The sequence below is a fragment of the Oryctolagus cuniculus genome, chromosome 13 (assembly GCF_964237555.1).
Source record: "Oryctolagus cuniculus chromosome 13, mOryCun1.1, whole genome shotgun sequence".
NCBI lineage: Eukaryota > Metazoa > Chordata > Mammalia > Lagomorpha > Leporidae > Oryctolagus > Oryctolagus cuniculus.
In genome coordinates this window covers 48,411,292-48,433,074 of record NC_091444.1, presented here as the reverse complement: position 1 = coordinate 48,433,074, position 21,783 = coordinate 48,411,292, and the positions used below count along the sequence as shown (strand labels likewise).

The window sequence follows — 21,783 nt, the reverse complement described above, 5'->3', positions numbered from 1 at the left end:
TGGGCAGGCTGCGGGAGGGGGCTGCGTGGTCAGGAGAGGGCCTCTGGTTACTAAGCAACGCACAGGCATGCATTTAAGAGATATGCTTTGCAAAAACTAAATAGGGAACTTAAAAAGGAAAAGCTGGTTACTATAAATTAACAGGATAAGACAGAAAAAAAAAAAAAAACCACTGTGATTGTAAGCTAACAAGCCCAAGGCTCTGAACAGCAAGACTGGTGGGTGGGTACTGGCTAAACCATAAATAACACACCTGGGACCAGAGACAGACCAAATGGGAGGAATGGAGATAAGGCGGCAGGATGAGTTCACTAGATCAACACTTTTCTAAAAGGACCTTATACAAATTTCCCAGGGGGTAAAAACCCCCAGATCACTTCCTTTCAACGGCTCTTTTCTTCCTGAGAAAGGCCCCTCCCAGCTGCTTTCCCGGAATTCTTCTCTCTGCTCTTTTCAATAAGACCTTTCTTTTTCAAAAGGTCCCTCTCGCTGAGCCACTGGGCTGCAAGAGCTGTCTCATACTTCGCCAGGGACACAGCAAGTTCCCGGGGTTATTCTCAGCTGCAACACTAACCAGGGAGGCTTCGCAAGGTAAGAGAGCAGGAACTTGCAAACCCAGGTCTCTCTTTTTTAAATATTTATTTATTTGTAAGGCAGAGTTACACAGAGAGAGGGAGAGACAGAGAGAGGCTTCCCATCCACTGGTTCACTCCCCAAATGGCCAGGAGTTGGGCCAGGCTGAAGACAGGAGCCAGGAGCTTCTGCTGGATCTCCCACATGGATGCAGGGGCCCAAGCACTTGAGCCACCTTCTGCTGCTTTCCCAGGTGCATTAGCAGGGAGCGGGGTAGGAAGTACAGCAAGGCTGGCGCCGTGGCTCACTAGGCTAATCCTCCGCCTTTCGGTGCCGGCACACCAGGTTCTAGTCCCGGCCGGTTGGGGCGCTGGATTCTGTCCCGGTTGCCCCTCTTCCAGGCCAGCCCTCTGCTGTGGCCAGGGAGTGCAGTGGAGGATGGCCCAAGTGCTTGGGCCCTGCACCCCATGGGAGACCAGGAGAAGCACCTGGCTCCTGCCATCGGATCAGCGTGGTGCGCCGGCCGCAGTGCACCGTGCCGGCTGCAGCGGCCATTGGAGGGTGAACCAATGGCAAAAGGGAGACCTTTCTCTCTGTCTCTGTCCACTCTGCCTGTCCAAAAAAAAAAAAAAAAAAAAAAAAAAAAAGTCCAGCAGCTGGGTCATGAACTGGCACCCATAACTGGCACCCATAGGGGATGCTGGATGCTGGTGCTGCAGGTGCTGGCTTTTATCCCCTATGCCACAGCGCCAGACCCAGGTCTCTCTTCTTATCAACCAGTTAATCTTATCATATAGGCCCCACCCTCTAACCTCTTCTAACCCTGATTAATTCCTAAAGGCTCCACCTCCAAATACCACTGGGGATTGAATTTCTGAGACATGGACTTTTTGCAGGGCACATTCAGATGTGGCAGGGTTCAACCTGATTCTCCTGTTTCTGTCCTACTGAAAGTGCCCAATCCCACCTTGTAAGTCCCCACTCTCACCTGTTTCTTTCCAGTGTCCTCTATTGGAGCACTGCAATGCTTATTTTATTTTTTTATAAAATATTTATTTTACTTCTTTGAAAGGGTTAGAGATGTAAAGACAGAGAGAGAGAGAGAGAGGTCTTCCATCCTCTGATTCACTCCCCAGATGGCTGCAATGGCCGGAGCTGCGTTGATCTGAAGCCAGGAGCCAGGAGCTTCTTCCGGGTCTCCCACATGGGTGCAGGGGCCCAAGGACTTGGACCATCTTCCACTGCTATCCCAGGCCATAGCAGAGAGCTGGATCAGAAGAGGAGCAACAGGGACTAGAACTGGCACCCATAGGAGATTCCGGTGCTGCAGGCTGGGGGTTTAACCCACTGTGCCACAGCGCTGGCCCGCAATGCTTATTTTACAAGTTATTTCACAGTCGTCAGATTTAGCAGCATACTTTGTTTCCTCTCGTGTCACATTATATAGCATCAAAACCCTCTATAATAGCTATAAATATTTTTTTTTTATTTTTTTTTTATTTTTTTTGACAGGCAGAGTGGACAGTGAGAGAGAGAGACAGAGAGAAAGGTCTTCCTTTGCCGTTGGTTCACCCTCCAATGGCCGCCGCGGCCGGCGCGCTGCGGCCGGCGCACCGCGCTGATCCGATGGCAGGAGCCAGGAGTCAGGTGCTTTTCCTGGTCTCCCATGGGGTGCAGGGCCCAAGCACCTGGGCCATCCTCCACTGCACTCCCGGGCCACAGCAGAGGGCTGGCCTGGAAGAGGGGCAACCGGGACAGAATCCGGCGCCCCGACCGGGACTAGAACCCGGTGTGCCGGCGCCGCTAGGCGGAGGATTAGCCTAGTGAGCCGCGGCGCCGGCCAGTAGCTATAAATATTTATAAATCCACCCCAGCACTATCTTTTCCTAAGGGGTAAAATGACCACCTGAGGTTAATGAATCTTGGCTTTATCTTGGAAGAGCATCTCATTTAACCAATAATTAATTCTAAAAATAGGCCTGGGTTTATGTTGTGCCCTGAATGGAACTTCAGTCTAGCAGTTAGTGAATCTGACATCAGAGCACTGGGATCAGTTCTGGGCTGCTTTGACATACTGCTTTGACCTTCTCTTTCTTAACTAAAATGTGTAGATGCATTTACATTTACAATATATATAAACACATGCATTATTATATAATCTATATAGATGAATCTATATATCACTTTAGTATGTTTTTTTTAAAGATTTATTTATTTATTTGAAAGTCAGAGTTACACACAGAGAGAAGGAGAGGCAGAGAGAGAGAAGTCTTCCATCTGCTGGTTCACTCCCTAGTTGGCCACATTGGCTGGAGCTGTGCCAATCTGAAGCCAGGATCCAGGAGCTTCCTCCAGGTCTTCCCATAAGGATGCAGGAGCCCAAGTGCTTGGACCATCATCTACTGCTTTCCCAGGCCATAGCAGAGAGCTGGATTGGAAGTAGAGCAGCCAGGGCTCGAACCAGCTCCCATGTGGGATGCCGCACTGTAGGCTGGGGCTTTAACCCGCTGCACCACAGCACCGGCCCTCAAACTGTATATTTTCAAAGTATACAAGTATATACTCAAGAAACTATCACTGCATCAAGATAATTAGTTTATCACCTCCAAACGTTTCTTCCTCTTTCCAATCTGTTCTCTCCACCCACACTCCATTTCTAGGAAACCACTGATCTCTTTTTTATTGCCATAGATGAATTCTGCATGTTCTACAATTTTATATAAATAGAATCATAAGTATGCATTCTTCTTTGTCTTCTTTCACTCAGAGTAATTATTTTGAGATTTATCCATATTGTAGAATGTAGCAATAATCTTTTTTGGGGCTTTGCTGGATAGTGCTCCATTGCATGGATATACCACAATGAATTTACCCGCTCATTTGTTGCTAGACCAGCGGGTTGTTTCCAGCTTTTGGATATGACAAATAAAGCTGCCGTACACATTTGTGTACAAGTTCTTTTTTTTTTTTTTTTTTATTTTTTTGACAGGCAGAGTGGACAGTGAGAGAGAGAGACAGAGAGAAAGGTCTTCCTTTGCCGTTGGTTCACCCTCCAATGGCCGCCGCGGCCGGCGCGCTGCGGCCGGCGCACCGCACCGATCCGATGGCAGGAGCCAGGAGCCAGGTGCTTTTCCTGGTCTCCCATGGGGTGCAGGGCCCAAGCACCTGGGCCATCCTCCACTGCACTCCCGGGCCACAGCAGAGGGCTGGCCTGGAAGAGGGGCAACCGGGACAGAATCCGGCGCCCCGACCGGGACTAGAACCCGGTGTGCCGGCGCCGCTAGGTGGAGGATTAGCCTAGTGAGCCGCGGCGCCGGCCTGTGTACAAGTTCTTGAGTGCACATGTGCTTTCACTTCTCCTGGGGGATACTTAGAAGATGAATGAGCAGTGCGGTCGTATGGTAAGCATATGTTCACATTTTTAAGAAATGTTCAAACTGTTTTCAGAAGTGACTATAACATTTCACTTACCCACCAGTAGTGTATAAGAAGTCCATTTTCTCCACACCCTTACCAACACTTGTTATGGTTAATTTCTTAAGTTTGGGCAATTCTGATAAGTGTATGATGTTGATGATCTGATCGTTAGCACATTTGTCATTCACATATCTTCTTCAGTGAAGTGTCTCTTTAAATCATATTTTTTTTTTAAGATTTATTTATTTATCTGAAAGGTAGAACAACAGAAAAAGAGGAAGAGACAGAGACAAAGAAATAGAACTTCCACCTGCTGGTTCACTCGCTAAAATGGCCTGGGCCAGGTTGAAACCTGGAGACAGGAAACTCCAACCTGATCTTCCCACATGGGTGCAGAGACCCAAGCATTTGGATCAACATTTGCTGCTTTCCCTGGCACATTAGCGGGAAGCTGGATCATAAGCAGAGTAACCAGGACTCCAATATGAGATGTCAGTGTTGCAAGCAGTAGCTTACCCGTGGCACCACAATGTTTGCTCAATCACTTTCATTTTTTATGGGACTGTCTTATTGTTGAGTTTAATGAGACTATGAAACGAATAAGAAAGCATTGAAAAGATGAGGTCAAACCACAACACAAGGGTGAAAGGGGAGTTTGCCGTTGGTGTCCCACGCACCTCCCTTCAGCGTTGCCTCTGAAGGCTCGATGCCTCTTCTCCTTATTCCTGTGATTCTTGTGAATACCTGTGACTGCCGCAGGTCTTGTCTGACCAAAGCACAAGATATGTGTTCAGTGTTCTTTGGAGGCAAGTGTAAAGTTGCAGGGCATTAATGCTCTTAAGAAACAGCCTGCAAACAGTGGCAGACACGGTGCTGGAGAAATGCCCTGGCTTTTGTTGCCCGTTGGCTGTGCGGCCCCTGGGATATGATCTACAATGTCTCCAAGAGCTCCCCCAAAGGTTTCAGCTCCAGTTGTTCATGGAGGTCACTTGCTTGATGCTGTTATTGGAATCTTTCCTTTTTATACCTTATGTCCATACTGTGCTATCAGTCTTTTCTGGAATTACCTCTCACATAAACTATTTGTACTCAGATTCTAAAATCTGTTTCTGGGGAATGCAAACCATAACACATCGTTTAAGAAATAAGTTGAGAGTCAAAACAACTCTCTTCCAGGCCATTTAAGAAATTAAGACCAGCCCAGCATCGCAGCTCAATAGGCTAATTCTCTGCCTGCGGCGCCGGCACCCCGGGTTTTAGTCCTGGTCGGGGCGCCGGATTCTGTCCCGGTTGCCCCGCTTCCAGTCCAGCTCTCTGCTGTGGCCCGGGAGTGCAGTGGAGGATGGCCCAAGTACTTGGGCCCTGCACCCGCAGGGGAGACCAGGAGGAAGCACCTGGCTCCTGGCTTCGGTTCAGCGCGGTGCATGGGCTGCAGCACACCGGCTGTAGCAGCCATTGGAGGGTGAACCAACGGCAAAGGAAGACCTGACTCTCTCTCTCTCTCTCTCTCTCTCTCACTCACTGTCCACTCTGCCTGTCAAAAAAAAAAAAAAAAAAAAAAAAAAAATTAGGGCCAGCAAAAAACCAGAATAGTCACAGGCTAGTACTGAATGACTGATTCAGGAAAGGCTTGACAATCCCAGTGGCTGGAGAGATTTTTTTTTTTTTAATTTTTTTTATTGTAGGTAAAGATAGTAATGCATTTCTAAGAGAAGAGAAGATATTTGGAAGACAAAGACTAATCAGAATAAAAGTAATTAATATCCCCTGGACATAGTAAATTAACAGATCAGAAAAATTTACTTAAAAACCAAAGCATGGACTGTTGTTGTGGTACAGGTAGTTAAATCACTGTGATGCTAACATTCCATATCTGAGTGCCTGTTCAAGTCCCAGCTGCTCCTCTTTTGATTCAGCTCCCTGATACTGGCCTGGGAAAAGCAGCAGAAGATGGCCCAAGTCTTTGGGCCCCTGCCATCCACGTGTGAGACCCGGATGGAGTTCTGGGCTCCTGGCTTCAACCTGGCACAGCAATGGTTGTTGTGGCCATTTGGGGAGCGAACCAACAGATCGAAGATTGATCTCTCTCTTTCTCTCTCTCTCTCCCTCCCTCTATGTTACTCTGCCTTTAAAATAAATGAAATAAATCTTAAAAAAAAAATAATAGCAGAGGATTTTCCTCATTAGAGGAAATAACTGATCTACATCTTGCTTGGAGGAGGGAGACAGGAATAATTCGGAGGTAGCAATCTTAAGAGATATTTTAGTGGCTTTGCATTTCATTCATTAAGACAAAACTCTTTAGGTGTATAGGACTGTTTCAGTTTTCTCAAAAGATTATTCAGGGCCAGCGCCGTGGCTCACTAGGCTAATCCTCCACCTTGCGGCGCCGGCACACCGGGTTCTAGTCCCGGTCGGGGCGCCGGATTCTGTCCCGGTTGCCCCTCTTCCAGGCCAGCTCTCTGCTGTGGCCAGGGAGTGCAGTGGAGGATGGCCCAAGTGCTTGGGCCCTGCACTCTCCTTGGGAGACCAGGAGAAGTACCTGGCTCCTGCCATCAGATCAGCGCGGTGCGCTGGCCGCAGCCCTCCGGCTACGGCAGCCATTGGAGGGTGAACCAATGGCAAAGGAAGACCTTTCTCTCTGTCTCTCTCTCTCTCACTGTCCACTCTGCCTGTAAAAAAAAAAAAAAAAAAAAAAAAAAGATTATTCAGTGTCTGTAATGTGCTGAAAAAAGTGAGACAAGAGACTGTTTCAGGCTGACATTCAAATATAAAGGCAAGAGATAGACTAAACAGTCTTGATCCTAAACAAACTCAGGACCCCCTTTTGAACGAAACATGAAATCAAAACTAAACAAATAAGAGAGAAGCCTATTAATAAAGACTCAATTAATTTACGTGTAGAATTAAGACCAAGCAATTAAGGGAAGTGTGGTCAAAGAATGAAAATGTTATAAACCTTAATGGTGGGGCTGGTGCTGTGGCATAGCGGGTAAAGCCACCGCCTGCAGTGCTGGCATCCCATATAGGTGCCAGATTGAGTCCCGGCTGCTCCACTTCCGATACAGCTCTCTGCAACTGCCTGGGATAGCAGTGGAAGAGGGCCCAAGTCCTTGGGTCCCTGCACCTTCATGGGAGACCCAAAGAAGCTCCTGGCTTCGGATCAGCTCAACTCTGGCTGTTGCGGCCATCTAGGGGAGTGAACTAGCTTATGGAAGACCTCTCTCTGCTTCTGCCTCTCTGTAACTCTGACTTTTAAATAAATACATAAATCTTTTTTTTTAAAAAAACCTTAATGGTGTAAAAAAGAATAATATAGCAATAGAAAGAATTCAGGGACAGAGAGGAAAGAGAAGAAAGGGGAGGAGGCTTATTTGCAATGGTTTTCCTCTATAAATAGGAGTCAATAGATGCAATCTCAAGCTGTTATCTCAAGATATGGAGAATTAGTGAAGATAAATAAATTGCAATGACTGGCCAGGAAGAAACCCAGAGCAAGACAATAATAAGTCTTCAAATGTATTCAAAGAAATACACACATCTATAAAACCAGATATGGTAGTAGTAGTGATGGTAGAAAACTTGAGAAAATAAATACTAAAACATAGATTGGTAAATGCTCACCTATTACAAAGCCCCACAAATAACTAAAAAGAAAAATTCTCAAAATTCAACCACATGTTTAGAAGAAGAAAATACAGTATAATTGCAGAGAAGAGCTGTTTTTCAGAAGACAGAAATACAGACAAAAAGCAGATAACCAGATGGTAGCATGGCAACAAAATGAAAAGGGGAAGAAAGGGACAAGTGCAGAAAATTATAAATGACAATACAGGGGAAGATAACTATTTATACTGAAGAAATTAAAAGATGTCAAAATACATTTGAAAATACAAAGAATATCTAATAGTAGAAGAGACAGACAAATTTAAACAAGCAAGAAGAGCTGGAGCAGTTGAAACAGCAACAGAGGAGCCTATTTCTAATGTCTCCAGACTTGCGTGGTTTCACTGTGAATTCCTTCAAATTTTTAAATAAATAGGTATGTTATTTAGAGTTTAAATTGTCCCTAAACACCAAAACAGGAATCCTTCATATTTCTAAAACTTTAACACTGATATCAAAACCTGGCAATATAGAGCAAACCTGACTTACCAATATTTATGTTCACTTTTCTTTTTTTTTGGCAGGCAGAGCTACACAGTGAGAGAGACAGAGAGAAAGGTCTTCCTTCTGTTGGTTCACTCCCCAAATGGCCGCTACGGCCGGCGCGCTGCACAGATCTGAAGCCAGGAGCCAGGTGCTTCCTCCTGGTCTCCCCTGCGGGTGCAGGGCCCAAACACTTGGGCCATCCCCAGCTGCCCTCCCTGGCCACAGCAGAGAGCTGGCCTGGAAGAGGGGCAACCGGGACAGAAGCCGGCACCCCAACCAGGACTAGAACCCGGTGTGCCGGCGCCGCAGGCAGAGGATTAGCCTAGTGAGCCGAGGCGCAGGCCTATTATTGTAAAAATCCCAATGCAATGATGGTGACTGTAATTCAGCAATGCTTAAAAAATGTTATCACCAACTGGGGTTGCTCTAGACTGCAAGGTTAAGTCAATATTAGGAAAATGATGAATATATTATACCTTATTAATAGCTTGAGGGTAAAATGTATATAATCACTTCAGTAGATGCAGAATAAGCATTTGACAAAGCTCAACATCCAGCATGACTAGAAAAAGAGAAAAATTAAGAATAGAAGATAACAGCACACATTTTCCTCATGTGCACAGAGAATGTTCCTCAGGAAAGACCAGATGTTAGGCCTTAAAACCAGTTTTATAAATTTTAAAAGACTGAAGTCATACAAAGCATCTTTTCTGATAATAATAAACTGAAGCTGGAAATCAATAACAGAAAGAAAACTGGAAAGTTCACAAATATGTGGAAACCAAACAACATCTCTTAAATAATCAATGGGTCAAGAAAGAAATCACAAAGGAAATTAGAAAATACCTTGAGCTAAGTGAAAACAAAACACCACATACCAAAATTTATGGGATGCAGAGAAAGCAATGCTAAGGAAATTTATAGCTGTGAATGCATACATTAAAAAATGGCCTCCATTGTGTTCAGGAAGTTTCCTCCTATTCCTGTTTTACTGAGTGCTTTTTATCATGAAGGGTGTCAAATTTTGGCAAAAGCCTTTTCTGCCTTGAGTGAGAGGATCATGTGTTTTTTCTTCACTCTATTAATGTGGCATATTACACTGATTGGTTGAACCATCCTTACACTTAGAATTAAACCTCCCCTGGTCATGGAGTGCAGTCCTTATAATGTGCCTCTGAATCCAGCTCGTTATTTTGTTGGGGGTTTTTGCACTGATGATCGTTAGGGATACTGATGTACAGTTTTTGTCCCCCGCCCCCTCCCCGTGTTGCTTCGTTATAAGACTGGTTGCTGGTTCAGACTGGCTTCACAGAGTGCGTTAAGAAGTGTTCCAGAGCTTCAGTTTTTAGAAGAGATTGAGAAAGATCGGTGTCAGTTCTCCTTTAAATGTGTGGCGGTTTCTCATAATTAAGGCATCTGGTCCAGTGCTACTCTGGCTAGGGAGGGGGTGCTTTGATTACTGACTCAATCTCCACATGAGTTGTGGTTTATTCAGATTTTCCACTTATTCATGATTCAGTTTTGGTAGATCGTGTTCTAGAGATCTGTCCATTTCATCTAGATTTTTTAATTGTACAATTGTTTACTATATATATATATATTTTTTTTTTTTTTAAGGGGGAAGTGTTTTGTGATGCAGTGAGCTTGGCCACTACTTCGGGTGCCCATATCCTGTATCTCAGAGTGCCTGGGATCAAGTCTTGCCTCCACTTCCAATCCCCCTTCCTGCCCATGTGCAGTGGATGATGATGACTCAAGTATCTGCCGACCCACGTGGGAAATCTGGATAAAGTTCCTGGCTCCTGGCTTCAGTCTGCTGCTATGGGCAGTAAGGAATGAACCAGTGGAAGGTAAATCTGTCATTCTGCCTTTCAAATAAATAAATAAACATTTAAAAGTATATCAAAAACAATATTAATGACCTTTTAAAGAGATTTATTTGAGAGAAAGAGGTACCTCCTATCTGCTGGTTCACTCTCCAAATGCCCACAACAGCTTGGTAGGCCAAAGCCAGAAGCTATTTCAGGTCTCTTTTGTGGGTGGCAGGAACCCAATTACTTGAGCCACAACCACTACCTCCAGTGTCTGCATAAGCAGAAAGCTGGAAGCAGTAACCAAAGCCAAGCACTGAACCCAGGTACTCCAATTCAGGACATGATGTCCTAACTGGTGTTTTAACCACTGGGTGAAACACCTGTACCTATTATATTCTTTTTTAAGTCTTTTTATTTATAAAACTACTGATAATGTTTCACTTTCATTTCTGCTCTTGATAATTTATGTTTTTTTCTCTTTTTTCTTAGTCATATAGCTAAATACTTGTCCATTTTGTTGATTTTTTTCAAAAAAGTCAAATTTTGGTTTTATTTATTTTTGCTATTGCCTTTCTATTCTCTCTTTTATTTATCTCTAGCCTCATCTTTTTTTTTTAACTTTTATTTAATGAATATAAATTTCCAAAGTACGACTTATGGATTACAATGGCTTCCCCCACATACCGTCCCTCCCACCCACAACCCTCCCCTTTCCCACTCCCTCTCCCCTTCCATTCACATCAAGATTCATTTTCGATTATCTTAATATACAGAAGATCAGCTTAGTATACATTAAGTAAGGATTTCAACAGTTTGCTCCCACACAGAAACATAAAGTGAAAAATAATAGATGATTTTTTTTAAATGATGATGAAATCAGATCAGACCTATTGTCATGTTTAATCCCAGTGAGAGTCAAGTTGGGAATTGATAATTTCTTCTTTTTTTTTTTTTTTTTTACAGAAGATCAGTTTAGTATGCATTAAGTAAAGATTTCAACAGTTTGCACCCCCATAGAAACACAAAGTGAAATATATTGTTTGAGACTCGTTATAGCATTAAATCTCAATGCACAGCACATTAAGGACAGAGATCCTACATGAGGAGTAAGTGCACAGTGACTCCTGTTGTTGACTTTACCAATTGACACTCCTGTCTATGGCATCAGTAATCTCCCTATGCTCCAGTCATGAGTTTCCAAGGCTATGGAAGCCCTCTGAGTTCTCCGACTCTTATCTTGTTTAGACAAGGTCATAGTCAAAGTGGAGGTTCTCTCCTCCCTTCAGAGAAAGGTACCTCCTTCTTTGAAGACCTGTTCTTTCCACTGGGATCTCACTCACAGAGATCTTTTGCCAGAGTGTCTTGGCTTTCCATGCCTGAAATACTCTCATGGGCTTTTCAGCCAGATCCGAATGCCTTTAGGGCTGATTCTGAGGCCAGAGTGCTATTTAGGACATCTGCCATTCTATGAGTCTGCTGAGTATCTCGCTTCCCATGTTGGATCACTCTCCCCTTTATTTATTCTATCGGTTAGTGTTAGCAGGTACTAGACTTGTTTATGTGCTCCCTTTGACTCTTAGTCCTTTCATTATGATCAATTGTGAACTGAAATTGATCACTTGGACTAATGAGATGGCATTGGTACATGCCACCTTGATGGGATTGAATTGGAATCCCCTGGTATGTTTCTAACTCTACCATTTGGGGCAAGTCAGCTTGAGCATGTCCCAAATTATACATCTCTTCCCTCTCTTATTCCCACTCTTATGTTTAACAGGGATCACATTTCAGTTAATTTTTAACACTTAAGAATAACTGAGTATTAATTACAGAATTAAACCAGTCATATTAAGTAGAACAGATAAAAAAACTACTAAGAGGGATAATGTATTAAGTTGTTCATTAACAGTCAGGGCTATGCTGATCAAGTCACCATTTCCCATAGTGTCCATTTCACTTCAACAGGTTTCCTTTTTGGTGTTCAGTCAGTTGTCACCGATCAGGGAGAACATATGGTATTTGTCCCTTTGGGACTGGCTTATTTCACTCAGCATGATGTGTTCCAGATTCCTCCATTTTGTTGCAAATGACTGGATTTCGTTGTTTCTTACTGCGGTATAGTATTCTAAAGAGTACATATCCCATAATTTCTTTATCCAGTCTACCGTTGATGGGCATTTAGGTTGGTTCCAGGTCTTAGCTATTGTGAATTGAGCTGCAATAAACATTAGGGTGCAGACCGCTTTTTTGCTTGCCAATTTAAATTCCTTTGGGTAAATTCCAAGGAGTGGGATGGCTGGGTCGAACGGTAGGGTTATATTCAGGTTTCTGAGGAATCTCCAGACTGACTTCCATAGTGGCTTGACCAGTTTGTATTCCCACCAACAGTGGGTTAGTGTCCCTTTTTCTCCACATCCTCGTCAGCATCTGTTGTTGGTAGATTTCTGCATGTGAGCCATTCTAACCGGGGGAGGTGAAACCTCATTGTGGTTTTGATTTGCATTTCCCTGATTTTTTACAGGCAGAGTGGACAGTGAGAGAGAGATAGACAGAGAGAAAGGTCTTCCTTTTCCGTTGGTTCACCCCCCAATGGCCGCTGCAGCCGGTGCGCTGCAGCCGGCGCACCGCGCTGATCTGAAGCCAGGAGCCAGGTGCTTCTCCTGGTCTCCCATGTGGGTGCAGGGCCCAAGCACTTGGGCCATCCTCCACTGCACTCTCGGGCCACAGCAGAGAGCTGGACTGGAAGAGGAGCAACCGGGACAGAATCCAACACCTCGACTAGAACCCGGGGTGCTGGCGCCACAGGTGGAGGATTAGCCTAGTGAGCCGCGGTGCCGGCCTCTAGCCTCATCTTTATTTCTTTTTTTTTTTTAAAAAGATTTATTTCATTTATTTGAAAGGCAGAGTTCCAGGGACAGAGAGGGAGAGAGAGAGAGATCTTCCATCTGCTGGTTCACTCCCCAAATGGCTGCAATGGCTATGGCTGGGCCAGGCTGAAGCCAGGAGCTTCATCTAGATCTTGCACATGGGTGAAGGGGCCCAAGGACTTGGGCCATCCTCCGCTGCTTTCCCAGGTGATTAACAGGGAGCTGGATCCAAAGTGGAGCAGCAGGGACTCAAACTGGCACCCAAATGGGATGCCGGCCTTGTAGGCAGCAGCTTAACCTGCTACACCTTAACACTGGCCCCTTTCTTTCTTTTTATCTGGTACTTTAAGGTTTAATGGACTTGTCCTTTTCTAATTCTTTAAGGTAGTTATTGATTTGAGACACCCCCCCCCCCCTTTTAAGATTTATTTATTTTAAAGTCAGGGTTATAGAGAAAGGGGGAGAGGGAGAGGGAGAGGGAGAGGGAGAGGGAGAGGGAGAGGGAGAGGGAGAGGGAGTGATCTTCCATCGGCTGGTTCACTCCCCAGATGGCCTCAACAGCCAGGGCTAGGGCAGGCCAAAGCCAGAAGCCAGGAGCTTCATTCAGGTTTCCCATGTGAATGGCGGGCCCACACACTTTAGTCATCTACTGCTTTTCCCAGGCTATTATGAAGGAGCTGGATCAGAAGTGGAGCAGCTGGGACACAAACCAGCACTCATATGGGATGCGGCATAACAGGTGGTGGCTTAATTCTGGCCCCATTTCCTTCTAAGTATTTGTTTTTACAGCTATTATTTCACTTAGCACTGCTCATGTATTCCATAAGTTCTGATTTGATGTATCTTATTTTCATTTAGGTATTTTCTAATTTCCTTTGTGATTCCTTTTATGACCCATTGATGTTTAAGAATCTGTTGTTAATAGCCAGATATTTGTGAATATTTCCGTTTTTCTTCTACTTTTGATTTCAGTTTTAGTCCATTATGATGAGAAAAGATTTTGTATGCTTTCCATTTTGGGGAATTCACTTATTGTTTTGTGGCCTAACATATGGTCTATCCTGGAGAATAGACCATACATACTTAAGAAAAATGCATATTAGGATACTTCAAAAAGTTCATGGGAAAATTGAATTAAAAGATAAGTTTATTTCAAAAGAAATCAGTATATGAAAGTTATCTGTACCCCCATGTTCATTGCAGCACAATTCATAATAGCTAAGATATGGAATCAACCCAGATGTCCAACAACTGTTGAGTGGATAAAGAAATTATGGTATATATACACTATGGAGCACTACTAAGCTGTAAAAAATATATAAAATCCTGTCTTTTACAACAAGGTGGACACAACTGGAAACCATTATACTTGGTGAAATAAGCCAGTCCCAAAAGACAGATATCATATGTTTTCTCTGATCCAAAGTAACTAACAGAGTACCTGAAATGTAATGTATTGAAGTGAAACACACATTTTGAGATTCAATGATTGTTTATAGCCCTTGTGTCTCCCACTGAGGAACAGTGTTCTGTTTTCTTTTTTTCTCTTCGTAATATTTGTTGAACTCTTGTGCTTAGAGTAGGGTTAACTAGACAATCATTAAGGAAACTAAAAATAGATATTTGTAAAAATTAAGGGCAAGAATGCGAGAGGGAAGAGGAGGAAGGGTTGGAGCATGGATGGGGAGCAGGGAGAAGTGTCACTGTGTTCCGAAATCTGCATATATGAAATATATGAGGCTTGTATAATTGAAATAAAAATTTAAAAAGATCAGTTTATTTTACTATTTAGTGTTGAGTGGAGTGTTTTGATTGTATTTCCTATCTATGTCTGTCTATCTAGTCTACTTATCCACCATCCATCTACCCATGCACTCATTTTCTATCTTACTATGAGATGTATGTAGCTTTTACACCCTCAGACGTTCATAAGGCTGGTTTCTCTTTGTCGTTCAGATCTCTGCTCAGATATAACCTCAGAGATAGTTTTTCTGACCACAGTGTCTAAAATCGCACCTCACTTTACCCATTCTATTTCCGATTGGTTTTCATAACATTTGGTACAATCCAAAATCATATGATTGATCTAATTCTTGAATTGTTTTCTGTCTCTCCTGGGTGAGTAGATAGTTCAATGGAAGGGCAGACAGCCTGTCTTCTTCACAGCAAGAACATAATAAATATTTGATCAATATGCATTTGGTAACATTTCTCAAATATCACCTTGTTCTTCGTAGTATCACGCTAGTTTTGTGCAAATAAATTTGTTTCTATGCTAGGAGACTTCTGAGGCAATTCTTATAACTTAAGTAGTTTTTTTATGCTTACGTTTTTGAAGCTACAACTTGTTAACTTCATTAACTCCTCTTTCATTGTGTTTAAGGTTGAAAATTAGATCATCTAGATCAGTTTATACTATCTCTAATCATTATAATATCACATGTTTAAACAAAATTCTTTTTTCTATACCAGTATTTCAGATTTAAGAGCAATTTCTATAGTATTTTTTTTAACAAGAAAATCTTTTAAGCAGCATTGCTGTTATTTTCTGAATAATTACACTAACTGTAATTTAGTATAGTATATAGTTCCTGGAACGAGTATTCACTAAAATAAGGGAAATTATTTTTTAAAAAATTGGAATTCCAGAGAAGAAAGGAACATTCATTTACTATTTGTCATTCATGCAGATTTTCTTGTTCTATTGAACTGCCAGTGTTGAATACATTGATTGTATTACAGATGAGCAGACATCATCTGAAAATCTGAAATCCTAACTGCTTCAAAATCTGCAACTTTTAGATGCTGACATGATAACACAAGTGGAAAATTCCCCACCTAACCTCATGTGACAGATTTCAGTCAAAATGCATGTAGTGCATTAAAATATTGCATAAAATTATCTTCAAGCTATGTGTGTAAAGCATATGTGAGACATAAATGAATTTTGTTTTGATAAGACATATTCAACCTGTATGAGAAATTACATTATGTGAAACTATATATATATATATATATCTCATATGAAATGAAATTAAGTTCATTTCTTTTCAGACCAATTTAGTTCATTTTTTGGTTAGTTTGGTTAATTGAAATGACAACTCTGTTATCAAAATTATGCTTCTTTTCATATCATCTTTTAACCAGTGAAGAAAGATATTCACTATTTTTACTGTGTCTTCTATTTTTTATTTTATTTTTTAAAGATTTTTATTTATTTATTTGAAAGTCAGAGTTACACAAAAAGAGAAGGAGAGGTAGAGGCAGAGAGAGAAGGAGGTCTTCCATCCACTGGTTCACTCCCCAATTAGCCGCAATGGCCGGAGCTGCGTCTATCCAAAGCCAGGAGCCAGGAGCTTCTTCCGGGTCTCCCACACAGGTGCAGGGGCCCAAGCACTTGGGCCATCTTCAGCTGCTTTCCCAGAGACCTGGATCAGAAGTGAAGCAGCCGGGACTTGAACTGGCGCCCACATGGGATGCCAGCACTGCAGGCGGCCTCTTTACCTGCTGCACCACAGCTGACCCCATCCTATTGTTTTTAAAGTTCTTTTTGTCTTATCCGTGTCTTTCTCTAGTCCCCGTTTCCCTAGAGCTGCTCATCTCCTCACGTGGTTTGAGGCTCAATGCCCAGCACTTCCTTTTCACTCTGGGCCTGTCCCTGACAGCTCCATCCCTAGGGAATATTTTAGGATCTATTTTAAAATTAGATTAGCATTGAAGAAAAGAGAAACAGTGAGAGATCGTTTAGTATAACTTGAGGAAAAACCATCACCTTGTTCTTATTTTCTCCCTGAGCATACTGCTTTTCTTGCCAACAGGAAAGTCAGGCTTTTGGGGCAGACACAGTCCCTGTGTCTTGGAAAGAAAAGAAAGCAAGCTGTCTCATTTGAAAATGGGATTTTGTTCCATCTAATTTTTACCAAATTTTCTTGAAGCCCAGTTTCTTATTCTAAGAATCCTTCTCTTTTTTTTGGACACCCTTAAGGAATTGTCATTCCTGTCACTCTAGTACATTCTAGTTCTGCAATTATTGCCACGTCATAGTGAATTTCCCTGAGTAATATGAACTTCTTTAAGCCAAGACCATGCTTTATGCATAAAACAAACAAATAAATAAACAACTATATAAGTAGTATTGGGGGGCCGGCGTTGTGGTACAGCAGGTTAAGCCACCACCTGCAACACCAGCAGCCCATGTGAGCACTGGTTGGAGTCCCAGAAGCTCTGCTTCCAGTCCAGCTCTCTGCTATTGTGCCTGGGAAAGCAGCAGAGATGGCCTGAATGTTTGGGCCCCTGCCACTCGAGTAGATGGATTTCCAGCTCTGGGCTCCTGGCTTGCATTGGATGAAAGATCTCTCCCTTTCTCTGTCTCTCCTCCTTCTCTCTGCGACTCTGCCAAATAATAAATAAATAAATACATCTTTAATAATAAATAAATAGTACTGGGACTCTAGGTTATATATTCCCTAGGATTAGACTTTAAAATAATGTGTTTACCATCTAGTTTTTGAGAGGGAGTCTATTCATTCAGATATGATTTCCTGAATAACCTGAATTTTGGGTTAAGAAGTAGCAAGGACTCCTGTTTGCTGAAACATTGTCATGTCTTCAGGGCACTTTTATAGGAACTATGTTCTTTATCCTTCCCCATCCCTGCCCACCCAACCCCATCATATAAATTGCATCTATACAAGCACTTTACGAAGCTTGTGGAAAATGGAATTAATAGATAAGTTTATTTTGGAACAAAAATTTTGAAATCCATGCATAATTTTTAATAACATGCATTTTCTATGAATTTTTTGAAGACCCATTGTATGCATGTATTTCAAAATTTTTTTCACTAAAATATATTTATCTTTTAATTCCATTTTCCATGAAGTCTTAGAAGTCCACTTGGATCTTTCTTGGACAGTTACAATGTGCCAAGCAATGTGTAAATACCACATGTATTTGAGTCTGACAACCCTGCAAAATAAATATTACTATTATTGTTATTATGATTAGGGTACCAGTGCACAGAATTGAATTTATATCTTCTTTGGGGTTGGGCATTGTCCAGTGAGTTAAGCTACTGCTTGGGATGCTTGCATCCCATATCAGAGTGCTTGAATTTGAATTCTACTTCTACTTCTGATTTAACTTCTTGTTAACATGCATCCTGGGAGGCAACAGAACAAGTACTTGGGTTCCCGCAATCCACATGGGAGACTCAGATAGAGTTCTGGGCTCCTGGCTTCTGCCTTGGGCTCCAGCTGTTGTGGATGTTTGGGGAGTGAACCAGTGGATGGAAAATCTCTCTCTGTCTCTCTCTCCATTTCAAATAAAAAAATAAATAACATTAGAAAATCTTTGGCTGATTCACACCCATTGTCTATTTATTTACATTTAATGTTTATTTACTTAATTTCTACTTGAAAGACAGAATGATGGGGGTGGAGGAGGACAAAGAGAGAGAGATCTTCTATCTGCTGGTTTGTTCCCCAGATGTCTGCAACAGCCAGGGCTGGGCGAGGCTGAAGCTGGGAACCTGGAACTCCAGCCTGGTCTCCTACTGGTGTGGCAGGGGCCCAAGCACTTGAGCCACTATTTGCTGCCTCCCAGGATGTAATAGTAGGAAGCTGGATCTGAAGCAGAGGAGGCAAAACCTGAACTAGGACTTGAACTGGCACTCTCATATGGGATGCAGGTATCCTAAGTGGAGGCTTTCACCTCAATCCCCAAAACCTCTCTGTTTATTTTAATGATGTAATAACCTGCTATGAACTCACCACTAGAAACACAAGCAAGGACCCTGACCGTAACCTCCTCAGACCCCCCATGCATCGGTAATTTCTTTACCTCTTCCCACTTTAGATCACAGAAAAGCAGCTACTGTTATTTTACTGATAAGGAATCTGAGATTTAGAGAGAGAGGGCTTTCAAGGCTGCCCACCGAGATCCAAACCTGGGTGTGTCTGATTCCGACACCCTGGTTCCAAACTGCTCAGGAAGTCTCCTGAGTGTTTTGCTTCCTGGGCCAGATGGCAGACACGTGCAGTGAAGATTCTGTGACCTAAATCCTGACGGGACAGCAATCCCACAAGGCTGGTTCATCAGCAAGGCTGAGTTTTGTTTTGTTTTGTGTGGTTGGTTTTCCCTCAGTAGTTCATAACTGGACTATCCCATGGTTGGACAAACACCAGTTGGTTCAGGTCTTGAAAACCAAACAAAAAGATATATTTAAGGACAGGACTGTAAAATTACCTTGGTTTGGAAGAGGATTTTTTTTTTCTAAATCACCGCCTTGTTTCAAATGGTAGTTTGGCAAATGGTAATTTCCAGGGAAAGGCAATGCTGTGACAGGATCTCTCCGCCACGGTGGACTCCAGAAGAAGACTGCTGAGTTCTACTTGGTTGTTTTAATCCTGCTGGTGTCATACTGAAATACCGATGACAACACACACACACACACACACCCCTGTGTTCTTTCCTCCTGGAATTCTATGCTATACAGAAAGGCAGAGTTAGACACAGCGACTAATTAGTTAGGCCTTAAAAGAAAAATGCTAGAGAACACTGAGTGTGTGGATGCGGGGAGAAAATCCACAGAACTGAAAGGTGCATCCAGTGAACAACTCAGGGGCTTGTTGTCAAGTAATTATTTCCTTTTTGGATTTCATGGAGAAGAATGGAAGTTTGCAGAACTGACTGATCCCCAACATCAGACCTGAACAAAGACATCCAGTGTTCCTGCTGCATGAGGAAGCTGTTAGGACAACAAAGCCCGGGAAAGATCTACATTAGTAATGCTCAGGACACTCGGTGATTAAGTTCTTGACGCTCCACAGTGACGGCTGTGGGATCCTCATGGGTGATGTCATTTACTGAACTGATTTTCTGCCTCGCGAGAGAAATAATACTCATACCTCTGTTTAGATCTTCTTTCATACGACTTTTTTATTTTCCTTGTATAGGGTGTGTACAAACTATGCTAGATTTATACCTATCTCTTTTATTTTTGCTAATGTAAATGGTATTATGGTTTAAGTTGCAAATTCCAATTGTTCAGGCAGCTTGTATCCTGTGGTCTTGTTCTAAGGATTTGCCAAAATAAAGTTTGTTAACTTATCTAAGGTGCTTTATGAATTCCCAATTGTAATTAGGTGGGTTTTGGTATTCTCTTGGGAATAATCAACTTAATCACATCTAGTACTAAGAAAATTAGAATTACTCAAAATTATGGCTCATACATTCTATTTATGTTGTTCACCATACCTAGGCTAGAAAATAACCACATGGCATATTTAGTTTCCACTTGGCTGATACTGTATTTTCAAAAACTTGAGTATAAATTGATACTGTTTTTTCAGTGATGCCGATCTACATTTTCCTTCCTTAGATACCAGTTACTTGAATCGACTGTTTATGGGGTCTAAATATACATTATTACCAAGTCTCATCACATTTCTGTCCCTGAAATATAAGAATGTAGAAAATAGCAATTCTCCAGTATCATTTTGTTTCAAATGAAAACTCTATGACCAGATTGTGGATCCATTCCAGCACTACACAGACATCAATTGATTGATTGCCTAGTATGTTTCATTCACAGTACAGCTGCTAAGCTAAGCCCAGAAGAAAACAGATCCATGAATATTTCCTGCCCTCATGTCTAAGTAGAATTGGAATCTATGCCTTTCTCAAGGATAATTTTCTCTTCTGAACTATATAATACACTCTCAACTCTTCTAAGGAAGTTATCTAACTGGTACATTCTAGAAACCTGGCCATTAGGAACTAAACCTCCCTCTAATTCTAACATAAGACTGGAGGATTTGGGCATGAGAGGAGGAGATAAAGATTAAATGAAGACATACACAAGGAGTAAATTAAAATTGTGAAAAAGTTGAGAGATTTGCACACAGGCAGATGCCAGGCCAACTCTGTTGTGAGGTTCATGCAAGTTTCCAGGTTAAACCCTCTGTTTTATTTTACTGTTATTTAATAGCATTTTTCTGACTCTGAGACTAATACTTTTAATAGAAAAGTTGAAAAATTTAAAATTATAAAGAAAAAAACCCTTAAACCCACCAATCCCCCCCCCCCAACACACACACAAACACACATAATGCTCCAAGTATATTTTCTGTGTAGCAACATCATTTAATTCGTTTGAGACCGATTCTGTCACTCTATAGCCATGGCTTCCACTTTTGCTTTTATTTTTAAAGGGCCTTCCCTCCTGCCTCCCAGATCATATAAGCCTCTTCTGGTCCTTTTGCTTCTTTGCATAAACTTTAGAATCACTTTGTTGGTATCCATAAAATAATTTGCTGGGAGTTTGTTTGGGATTGCATTGAATCTACAGGTAAAGTGTGGAAGAACTGACCCCTTGACAATACTGAATTTTCCTTTCATGCCATCAAACACTTGTACTTCTCCATTTGTTTAAATCTTCTTTGATTTATTTCATCAGAAATTTTGTTTCCTCATGTAGATCTTATATGTACTATGTTAGATTTATACCTATTTCTGTCTTTTGTTTGCTAATGAAAATGGTATTGTACTGAATTTCAAGTTCCAATTGTTCACACCTAGTATCCTGCAGTCTTGAAGCAATTATTTTAGGAATTTTGGTTGAATCTTTGGAATTTTGTACATAGTACATAGGTTATCATGTCATCTATTACAAGGACTGTCTTCCTTCTCCTTTCCCAATCTGTGTACCTTTTATTCCCTTCTCTTGTCTAACTACATCAGCTAGGACCTCCAATAGGATTTTGAAAAGCAGGAGTAAAAGGGGGCTTCCTTGCCTTGTTTCTGAGCTGAGCAGGAAACTGTCTAGTAGGTTTTTGTTAGATGTTCTTTATCACATTGAGGAAGTTTCCTTCTATTCCTGGCTTACTCAGAGTTTTTATTATGAATTGCGGTTGGATTTTATATGATTGTGTGATGTTTCTTCTTTAGCCTGTTGATAT

The 21,783-nt window shown here is 42.1% G+C and overlaps 1 long non-coding RNA gene across 1 annotated transcript; it reads left to right on the top strand.

The window, feature by feature from the left end:
- The first annotated feature begins 415 nt into the window (after positions 1-415).
- On the top strand, positions 416-20,464 carry LOC127483560 (uncharacterized). Its single transcript, XR_011381499.1, has 3 exons — positions 416-591; positions 9,760-9,992; positions 19,493-20,464. It is a non-coding gene; the product is annotated as an uncharacterized lncRNA (long non-coding RNA).
- The last annotated feature ends 1,319 nt before the right edge of the window (positions 20,465-21,783 follow it).